Below are 10,172 nucleotides of genomic sequence, written 5' to 3' on the forward strand. Positions count from 1 at the left end.
TGGCTGGGTGATAGACATTGGGGAGGGTATGTGCTACAGTGAGCGCTATGAATTGTGCAAGACTGTTGAATCACAGATCTGTACTTCTGAAACAAATAACGCAACATATTTTAAGAAAAAAGAAAAAGAAGAAGATAACAGGAGAGGAAGAAAAGGGGAGTATGTCAGAGGGGGAGACGAACCATGAGAGATGATGGACTCTGAAAAACAAACTGAGGGTTCTAAAGGGGAGGGGGGTAGGGGGATGGGTTAGCCTGGTGATGGGTATTGAGGAGGGCACGTTCTGCATGGAGCACTGGGTGTTATGAACAAACAATGAATCATGGAACACTGCACCAAAAACTAATGATGTAATACATGGTGATTAACATAACAATAAAAAAATTAAAAAAAAATTATATGAAAACCAAAAAGAACTAGAAGAGGTAAAACAATTTTGCTAAGGAGAAAGTAGGATGAATTACCCAATTTCAAGACTTATTACAGAGCAATAAAAATCAGGTCGTAATCAAAATCACATGATATTGTCAGAAAGACAGGTGCACAGGTCAATGGGACAGATCTGATTTTTGACACAGGTGCAAAGAAAATTCACTAGATGAAAGACAATCTTTTCAAGAAATGGGGCTTGAGCAATTGGACTTCTATAAGCAAAAAACAAAACCCCTTTGACCTAAGGTATAAAAAAATTAGCTCAAAAGGGATCACACACTTCAGTTAAAATGTAAAACTATAAAACTTTTAGAAGAAATATAGGAAATCTTTGGAAGCTACAGCAAGTCGAATAGTTCTTAAACCTGACACTCAAAGTACAATCCATAAAAGAAAAATTAATAAATTGCATTGTATCCAAATTAAAGACTTTTACTCTGTGAAAGACCAAACCAGCCAAATTGAAAATGGACGAAAGTAATAAAGAGACATTTCATCAGAGAGGATGTACAAATGGACCATAAGCGCATGAAAAGATGTGTAGTATCATTAACTACGAGAGAAATGCAAATTGGAATCACAACTAAATATTAATTCTCACCCATCAAAATGGCTAAAATAAAAAAACTAGAGGAAACACTAAATTTTGGTGAGGATGCAGAGACATCAGATCACTTCTCACTGCTGGTGTCATGTAACATGTTGCAGCCACTCTGGAAAAAATTTGGCGTTTCTTAAAAAAAACTAAACATGCAACTAACTACTGTAGGACCCAGCAAGTTCACTTCTGGGCATTGACCCAGAGAAATAAAGATGTATGTGCACACAAAGAAACCTAAGCATGAATGTTCATAGCAGCTTTACTAGTAATGGTCCCAAACTGGGAACAAGCCCGAGGTCCATGAATGGGTAAATGGGTAAACAAAGTGCGCTCCATCCACACAATGGAATACTACTCAGCACTGAGGAGAAGTGAACTACTGGCACACACAACAACCTGGATGAATCTCCAGAGAATTATGTTGACCCCCCCCCAAAAAAGCCAAGGTCAAAAAGTCACATTGTTTAGAATTCCATTTAGATAATGTTCTTAAAAATGACCAAATATAGATCTGGAGAAGAGATTAGTGATCGTCAGAGTTGAGGAGAAGTGGGTATGGCCATAAAAGGTTAACATGAAGGTCTTTGCGGGGGTATAATTGTTCTGTGTCTTGACCCTATCAGTATCAATATCCTGCTTGTGATATTGTACTATGTTTGTGCAACACGTTATCGCTGGAGGAAACTAGGTAAAGGGTATGTGGGATCTCTCTATATTATTCCTTATAATTGCAAGTGAAAATAAAAGGTTTAATCAAAAAAGTATTTAGCTCCATATTAACATAGGGATATGTTGGCACACCTCCTATAGGGCACCATGATTGCCAACCCCCTTCTGCCCTCCTACCCCTGCCTCCCTCCAGCAAAAATAGAGCTTTACTTTGAGATGTGGCTTCTCCACGTGGATCCTACCCAACCAGCCAGTGCCATGTCAACCACGTCAAGATGAAATTTTGCAGTGCATCATTTATGTTTAGAGTTGGCCTTAACTTTACTAAAAACAGAGGGGAAAATTACAGCAATGACTCATTGTATTTAGGAATTCTCGACCTCATTTTTTTGACTTTTCATATTCAATATCATACACAAGAATGATAAATAAGATGATATGATATTTAAATTGTTTTTAAAGAAGATGAATACAATGGTTGATTTGTTTACAGCTGTGTTTTTGGGAAGACTGTGGGTTGTCCAGATGATGGTGCTAGAACAGTGTTCTCAAGTCATGTGAGAGCAGGAAATTCACTCTGGGTCGTTCAAGGTCAAAGGTGGATCCTTATTAATCACCTTTTTACAGGTTTTTTTTTCCAGGCCAGTTTTCATTGCCATCATCTTCATCACCAAATATTTAATGGAAAAATTCATAGTCTGCATGGCTTTCATAGCAACGCCAGAAATCCTTAAAAGGCCAAGCAATCCTATTCAAACCAGGAATTGCCGAAAAAACTTCACTTATTCATGAACCACCTGTTTAAGCTATTAAAGGGACATAATCAGTTAAAAGTGTCAGCTAGCCACTCTTACTACAACAGTAAATATTTTTTAAAGAGCTTATCAGAAGGGTTCATAGCCAAGAAATTTTCTCATAGGTTGTATACAGAAATTGTTTACATTGTAAATATTCACATGGTAAGGACATTAAACTGAATGAAAAGTAAGTTAATTTCTAGGGGTCATAAAAGCAACACCTCACTAGCAGTCAAAAGAAATATACAACACCCATATTTTATATAACCAGAGTGAAAAAAAAAACAACATGGTCAGAGACCGAAATCACACTGAATGCAGCCATGGTTCTGCTCTGGTTTATAAAAGTTGACCTTGAGGCTTTTCAAGTTAGGGAAAAAAAAAAACCCCACAAAGAACAGACAACAAGTAATGGAAATAAAAGTCTTTTCCTTCCGTTCCTTTAGTTTGTAAAGTGTACTTTATCATTTCTCACCTGGCTATGAAGTCTTGTCAAGCTGAAGAGCTATGAGAGAGAAGAAAGCAGAGAAACAGCTTCTCAAGAAGAGCATGTTGATTGTGTGCACTGAACCCTCTTGTAGGCGCCGAATCACAAGGACCACGGCACCCGCAAGTGACCCTTCACAAAACACGAACTTTCCCCAGCCCTCAAGACTGCAGGAAAACTGGTATGTTTTTACATTGAATACTGAAAAATAAGTCCTCATTCCCTCGCTCGCTCTCTCTCTAACACACACACACACACACACACACACACACACACACACACACACACACACACACACACTGGGGATAATTCAATCTCTTTTTCGGTTACCAGGGCGTCCTAAAGGCTACTATTCCCTACTTGATAATGATCCAGAACTGATCTATAATTATCCCTTTGCACTTTACAGAGCAGTTCATATATCTTAGAGACTCCATAAATGTAGTTTATTGACTGCTTTTATTTCGAGCACATGTCTTATGCAGGCTGAAAATGCTGACCTGGTTCAGGGGTGACAGCAGAGGAGGAGTGAAGTAGATTTCTTACAACGTACAGGCGCCTCTGAAGGATCACACACGTGAAAGAAGGAAGCAAAATTTAAGACACCCTCTCTATGGAGATGACTCTAAGGCTCTACTCTAAACGTCCCTCCTGAGCTCTGGGAGAGGCTTAGCTTAAGAAAGGTGTGTGGCCGGGGATGGGCAGGGCAGGGGGGCACCTGGGTGACTGAGTCGGTTGAATGACTTGATTTCAGCTCAGCTCATGATTTCAGGGTTGTGAGATCAAGCCCCATGTAGGGCTCCATGCTGGGCATGGAGCCTGCTGGAGATTCTCCCTCTGCCTCTGCCCCTCCCCATTTGTGCTGGGGTCTTTCCCTTTCTTCTAGATTGTAAGCTTCTTGAGGACAGATATAATTTAAAATCTTATTTTCTCAAACAACCAGATCTGAGTATTCAATATAGTGGAAAGTGTATGTTTATTTAATTGCAGTGAAATGAATTAAAACGGAGCTAATATTGAAGATGTTTATTTTTTATTTTCTCTAATGGTGTCACCTTTCTCTTACTCTGCTTTCACATGTTACTTCAAAAATTGCTGCCTACCTCGTTCAAAAGCACCTCTTTTAGTTTCCACTGAAGACTGTCATGTTTGAGTGTACATATATAAAGTTGGTTAGAGCTGGGTTTCCATAATATCGACAAATGTGGCAACAACAAATACTCATTTGTTAACAGCATTAATTCAAACAGACTCTCCAAGGTAAACCAATAACTGATTTGGGGCTAGAACTACAAACAGAAATAAAATTGAAGTAATTGTCCAGTTTTTTTCCACCACTGTGCTACAATTTTAATTTTTATGTATGGTAACAATTTCTACCCTTAATGCTAGAGAACAATTTTTGCAGCGTATTTATTCTTCCTCTTGATCAACAAAAATTCACTGGGCAACTGGACATAAGGGACCAAAAATTATCTCCATTTTTGCTGTTAAGTCTACTCTAGTTGGAATCAAAAGACAGACTTAAAGCTCACCATAATACATGTTAAATTCTCTACGGATGTATGGGTGCTCAAAGGACTGTAGTTTATGGGGGAAGGAGAATATGGATTTCTCCAGGAAAGTCAGAGGTCTTTCAGATAGGCAACATTTGAGTGGGGGGATTGGTGAATTTCTAGGTTGCCACCCAGACAAGCTCTCTAGGGAAAGGAGATGCCTGTGAAAAGGCCCAGGGTGGTAGGGTACCATTTTGAACTTGGAGACTCTGGTTCTATAGAATGAACCAAGGAAGACAGGAGTCGGTGGCTCTGCTAAGCTGGGACCCAAGGAAGACAGGAGTTGAGTGTCAGCAGGCTGAATGAGCCAGCTCATGGAAGGTACACACTACCGAGCCTTTGGGATTTTATGCAGGCCTCAAGGTATGGGAAGATCCCAAGCAAGGGGATGCTTCAGAATTTACTGCAGAAACAGCACTCTGTGACATTGGGGTAACAGGGCAGAAGGGTGTGAATGAATGAGCCCACATCTTAGTGGTGATCAATGAAAAGTTCATTCCCACTTAATGGTGGGTCAGTAGCGTCATCAGATAACTCCTTACTCAGGATACAAGAAGGATTTCCATCTGGGGCAAAGCTTTACAGCAGAAGAGAAGAAGTTATATCAAAGTGACGTTTAGTTACGTTTTAAAGTGTGGAGGCATTCAAGCACTTATCCCAGCTGGGCTATGTGGAATTCATCCCAGATGGGTGAGTGCCTATCCGTGTCCCAGACAAGGTCAGAGGAGGAAATGCCCCAACCACCGGGCTTGCAATGTTACACAGACCTCAGTCTGGAAACCCCTTTGGTCCAGCCTAAATTTATTTTCCTGTAGTTTAAGCTGACGTCCTTTTTCCCATCCTTGGGGAAGGTAAGGAACAGATGGTCGTAAACCACCAGATAATGACCCTTTATAGACTAGAGACACATATTAAATCATCTCCTCCCAGCCAGCATTTTCATGAGCTGAACAACAGAAACTCCCACCCAGTTTTATTCTTGGATATGTGGTCCGAAATCTGTGCCTTTGTTTGCTTACGGTGACTGTCTGGTTTCTTCTTTTCTTGCTTAGGTGTTCATTCACAAACAGGACAAGACCCTTCAACAAATGGATCATGGTGTCCAAGTACATGGGAAGCATTTCTTTGGGGAAACTCTATCCTGTAATAGTTGAACGTCCTCTTACGTGAGACCACTGGAATCTTCACAGACTTTTGATAAATCTGTGTGGAGCCATTTTCGCATCCTATGTTTGTGAACCCTGAACTTTTTGACACGGCTATGGTTGCAGGAGGACTTTGCTTCACTTCTTGGGACCTCTCTGCCCCTTGCCACGGACTTCTGGCATTTTTCTCCTTCTCTGGTATTGCATGACAGTCATTATTTATTTTACCTCGAGTTACAGCCAGAAATGGTTCAGATTTTCTGCATCTCCTCACTTCTAAAGCCCTGTCGGCTCCACGCCCTTTGTAAAGTGTCATGGATTTCCCCTTGTACCAGGCTTCTGGGGCTCAAGCTGAAGACTTCTGTGTGCACTGTTCCCCTGCCCACCTCACGCTTCCAAGCTCCCTAAAAGAAACACTGAAGGTCGAGTAATGACATTTATGGAGCAGCTACTTTGGGCCAGACACTGGGGTGGGCTAGGGGATAATCGTGACTCCTGTGGTCAACCCCTGCTTTCTGGGAGCTCAGAGCCCTTATTTCTTTTTAATAAATCATCTGGCACATTCTTCACAGTGGCTGGATGCAGAAAATCTCAGCCGCGTGAAATCCAGATGATTATCTGAGATGCGAATTATTCCTGAAGCCATCTGAGGAGCAAGAAAATGTTAATTTCCCCCGATGCCATCCCTGCAAAGGGGGAAACACATGCTGCCTGACTAGTCTATTAACACCCCTAATTTTGGAATAAGTTAGGTTTTTAAATACTCTCCTCTCTTAAGATTGTGTTCAATAAAATATACCGAACAGGACAATTCCGGGATGAACAGTTGAAATATGCCAAGAATAAATCCAAGAGCCTCTACATAACTCCCCACCAAGTACTGGGGAAAAAAGAGTAACCCCTTTCTCTTGTCTCCCAGCCCTCACCGTCTCTCTGGACCCTTGTGGGTTCAGACATCTGAGAAGAGCCTCAGGTGAGCTCTCAGAAGGGAGCGTTTTCCCTGGTCTTCCATTTCACATGACCATGTTTCCTGAGTGGATAGTGAGCGCCATAACTTCCTTTCCCTGGGCGCTCACTGGGACCCAGGCAGGCCCGGTGCTGCAGACTTCATGTCCATGGCCATGTTCACGGCCAGTCACGTGCGGCACATCTCCTAGCCGAGAGCTCACCCTGAGGGAAGGTGGAGTCGGACGCCAGGCGGTTTGATGGGTAGCCAGGTGTCAGGGTTGAGGGGGTGCAGTCACTGAAAACAGAGCAGGTGTCTTTAATCTTGTCCTTACTCTGTCCCACAGAATGGGAGGCGGGCAGGACAAATCCCAAGTCACAGGTGAGGCGTGGCAGGTGACTGTGGGCTGTGCACCACGCCCGGGACACCTCTCCTTGCTGTCTGTGGGCCCGGGCGCCCCCAGCATGACTGTGAGCTCTAGGCTGGAGCGCAGGTCTGACTGACCCTGTCAAGGAGCCGGGATCTGTCCGGATTTAAGCCATCTCTTTCCTCTGGAACCAGCAGACCCAGAGGGCGGACCAGGTCCAGTCACTATGACTAAGCAAGTTCCCTACTTCCTCTGGTCTGGATGAGACGTTTATCCCCCCCGTGGAAGTGACTTTGGTGCTGGGCTTTTGTTCTAGAAGATCTCAGCCTGGAGTTTTTTGTTTGCTTGTTTGCTTCCTCATCTGTATCCTTGTTTAGGTTCCCAGCCCTGTTTCCTCCTCTGCTTGTTTGCTTGAGAGACACTGCCCTGTGTGGCTTCCTCCATTGCTGGCACACACTTGGGACTGTTCACGGCCTGCGGCCCTGGAAGGGCCTGTGGGGTGGATGTGCAGAGCCGTGATCAGGGGCCTGGGGCCACCGCACCGACCTGGGGAGCACCAGCTCAGCTCTGGACAGATGGACAGATAGACAGACAGATGGCAGACCTCAGTTCCTGCACAAAAATAGGCCTGATTTGATTTCTGCTACAACAGGCCAAGATCCTGCCTGGGCTCAGTGAAGGGAAGCAGACATTCACACCTCCCTGCCGCCGTGTCTGGGAGCCGTCCTCTCTCACTCACATGCATGCTCCTGGGGGGCACTTCTCACCCATTTTGTTGTTGCTCTTTTGTTATTTTTTTTCTTTTTAATAAAGATCACATTTTATTAAGACAAGAATAACTTGAGGTTTTTGAAACTCTTGGCTCATCTATTCTTCCAATGCCTTTGGTATTCAGCTGAACATCTAAACATAAATTCTTAAATAATTAATTTTCTATTATAAAAACTGTAACCTGTTCATTATGGCAATTTTGAAAAACTGGGAAAGTACAAAGAAGAAAATCACCTTTCATCCCACCACTGGAACATAATAACCACCGGCTATATATCTATATTTATATTTATATCTATATCTATATTAGTATAGTATCTTAACATACTTCCAACTGCTTTTAAGGCACAGGCATGTCTATTCGTAAAAAAAAAAAATGGAATAATGTTTCCATGGTTTTGTTTCAGTAGTTTACTTGTTTTAACGGTTAACATTTTAGGCATTTAAAAAAAATACTTTATAGAGAACTTTATATAAACTTTCACTCTGTATTTTTAATTTTAGCATTATTTCCAAATAATAAAATGGACCAATTTCCAGTGTTCAAATATATGCCCTTGTGGACCCACCACAAGCAAGATGAAAAGCACTTCCATCACTTCGGGAAGTCACTCGGAGTGCCTGATCCTCCCCGGTCCCTCCACTCTGTTTCAGGCAACCACTTCTCCACTTTGTCACTATAGATTAGTCAATTCTAGAGTTTTATATAAATGGAATCATACAATATGTACCCTGTGTGTCTAGCTTCTTCCACACAACGTAATTCTCTCATGTGTTAATAACCACATATGATTATAGTCACATAACTACCTGAAAATCTGCATTTTTTCCATTTTATAAACCTACCATGAACATTTCCCACATCACTAATTATTTGCTTAAAAATTAATTTTCAATGACTATATAGTATTTTGTTTTAGGGATATATCATAGTTTATCTCACAAATAAGATCTTTTTATTAATTGCTTTTGTTGTTTCAATAGTTTCCTTTTATAACCAAGAATGATTATTCATTCAAACCTGTACACAGATTTGTGTACATGACCTAATTTCTGTGGGATAAATTTCTACGAAAGGATTTGCTAGGTTAAAAGGCAGGGGAATTCTCAAGGCTTTTGATGTATATTGTGCCAATGTAATCTCCCATAAGCAACATACAAAAATATATGAGGGAAAACAATGTTTTGAAGCTGGAGGGGAACCTGGAGAAAAATCTGGTTCAGAGGTCCTTAACCAGTGGGTGGGCATATTCAGGGAGCTCTCTTCAAGGGCACCTGCATTTTATTCTAAGTTGGTATCTATGAGGCTTAAGAGCTGTTGTTTTCTGCTTTAGGTTCTGCAGATGACTCAGTTGCACATTCCACATTAAGAATCACTTCATTTTTTACAGATGAAGAAACTGAATCCCAGAGAGGCTAACGAAAGCCTCCTGATCCCGAAGCTCTTTCCTGTCCACTGGGGTGAACTTCCCTCCACACTTGGTCACCCCTTATGTGCAAAGCAAGGCGATCAACCACCAGCACAACTCGCTTTCCCCTCAGAAGCTGAACGGGGGTGTCCCTCCCTGGTGGCCCTACACGTTCAAACCGCGCTTGAAGGTAATGAAGTTGATGAAAGTGCCAGGACCCCCTCAGCGGGGTCTCCCCACCGAAGGGACCCCAGAAAAGGTGTAATTCAAGAATCTTCTCAGAAGGTATGGCTGCAATCTGATGGCGGTCTTCCCTTTCCTGGCCACACCAGCCTGGGCGTATAAAACGGACTCACAGTAACCGGCAACAGCACACATGGCCCGTCCTTGACTCTGTCCCCAGGCCCCGTGCAGGGGCTCCAGGCCACCCCCTGTCCCTGACTCCGTTTCTTCACATCCTCTCTTCAGAGGAGGCAAAGAAGCAAAGAGGGGTCTCAGGGGAGCTCAGCAGTGAGTCCTTCTACCTGCCACACCAGCACAGTGGCCGTTCTGGGCTTCCTCGGCTGGGCTCCCTCTCCCGCTGGGACAGCTTCCGTTCCTGCCGTTTTCCACGGTGGCCACGGGGTGGCTGCAGAACCTGATCCCTTCCCCGTGTCCGTGTGCCCAGCCGATCTCGTGGCCGCCTCTCAGCTTGTCTGAGCCCCAGCTCAGCCCAGAGCCGGGCGAGCGCCTCTCCCCCCATGCGCATTACAGAGACCTCACTGCCTTGCTTCTTGGAGCTCCCTGGGTGTCTGACGGAGAGGGGAGGGCGTCCCTCCATTCCCGATGGCGGTCCTCCCACGGGGCTAGACGGGAGTCTGGAGAGCAGCCTTGTGTGTCTGGACTCCTCTCCTTTCCTGTTAAGTTCCTTCTCAGGAGCCCCTGAAGTAAGTAACACCCCAAGGAAACCAACAGTTGGTCCATTCTCCTCCAGAGTTCTCCAGGCACGCCTG

General features: G+C 43.5%; 1 long non-coding RNA gene across 2 annotated transcripts in view; it reads right to left on the reverse strand.

Moving 5' to 3' along the window:
* Positions 1-9,814, reverse strand: part of LOC141374562 (uncharacterized) — a 65,850-nt gene extending 56,036 nt beyond the window's left edge. For both annotated transcript variants that reach the window (XR_012381565.1, XR_012381564.1), the window contains exon 1: positions 9,705-9,814. This is a non-coding gene — a long non-coding RNA (uncharacterized lncRNA). The remainder of the gene's footprint in view (positions 1-9,704) is intronic.
* Positions 9,815-10,172: the final 358 nt, after the last annotated feature.

Source organism: Callorhinus ursinus, unplaced genomic scaffold (assembly GCF_003265705.2).
Source record: "Callorhinus ursinus isolate GAN/ISIS: 27379988/994484 unplaced genomic scaffold, GSC_fseal_2.0 scaffold19, whole genome shotgun sequence".
Taxonomy (NCBI): domain Eukaryota; kingdom Metazoa; phylum Chordata; class Mammalia; order Carnivora; family Otariidae; genus Callorhinus; species Callorhinus ursinus.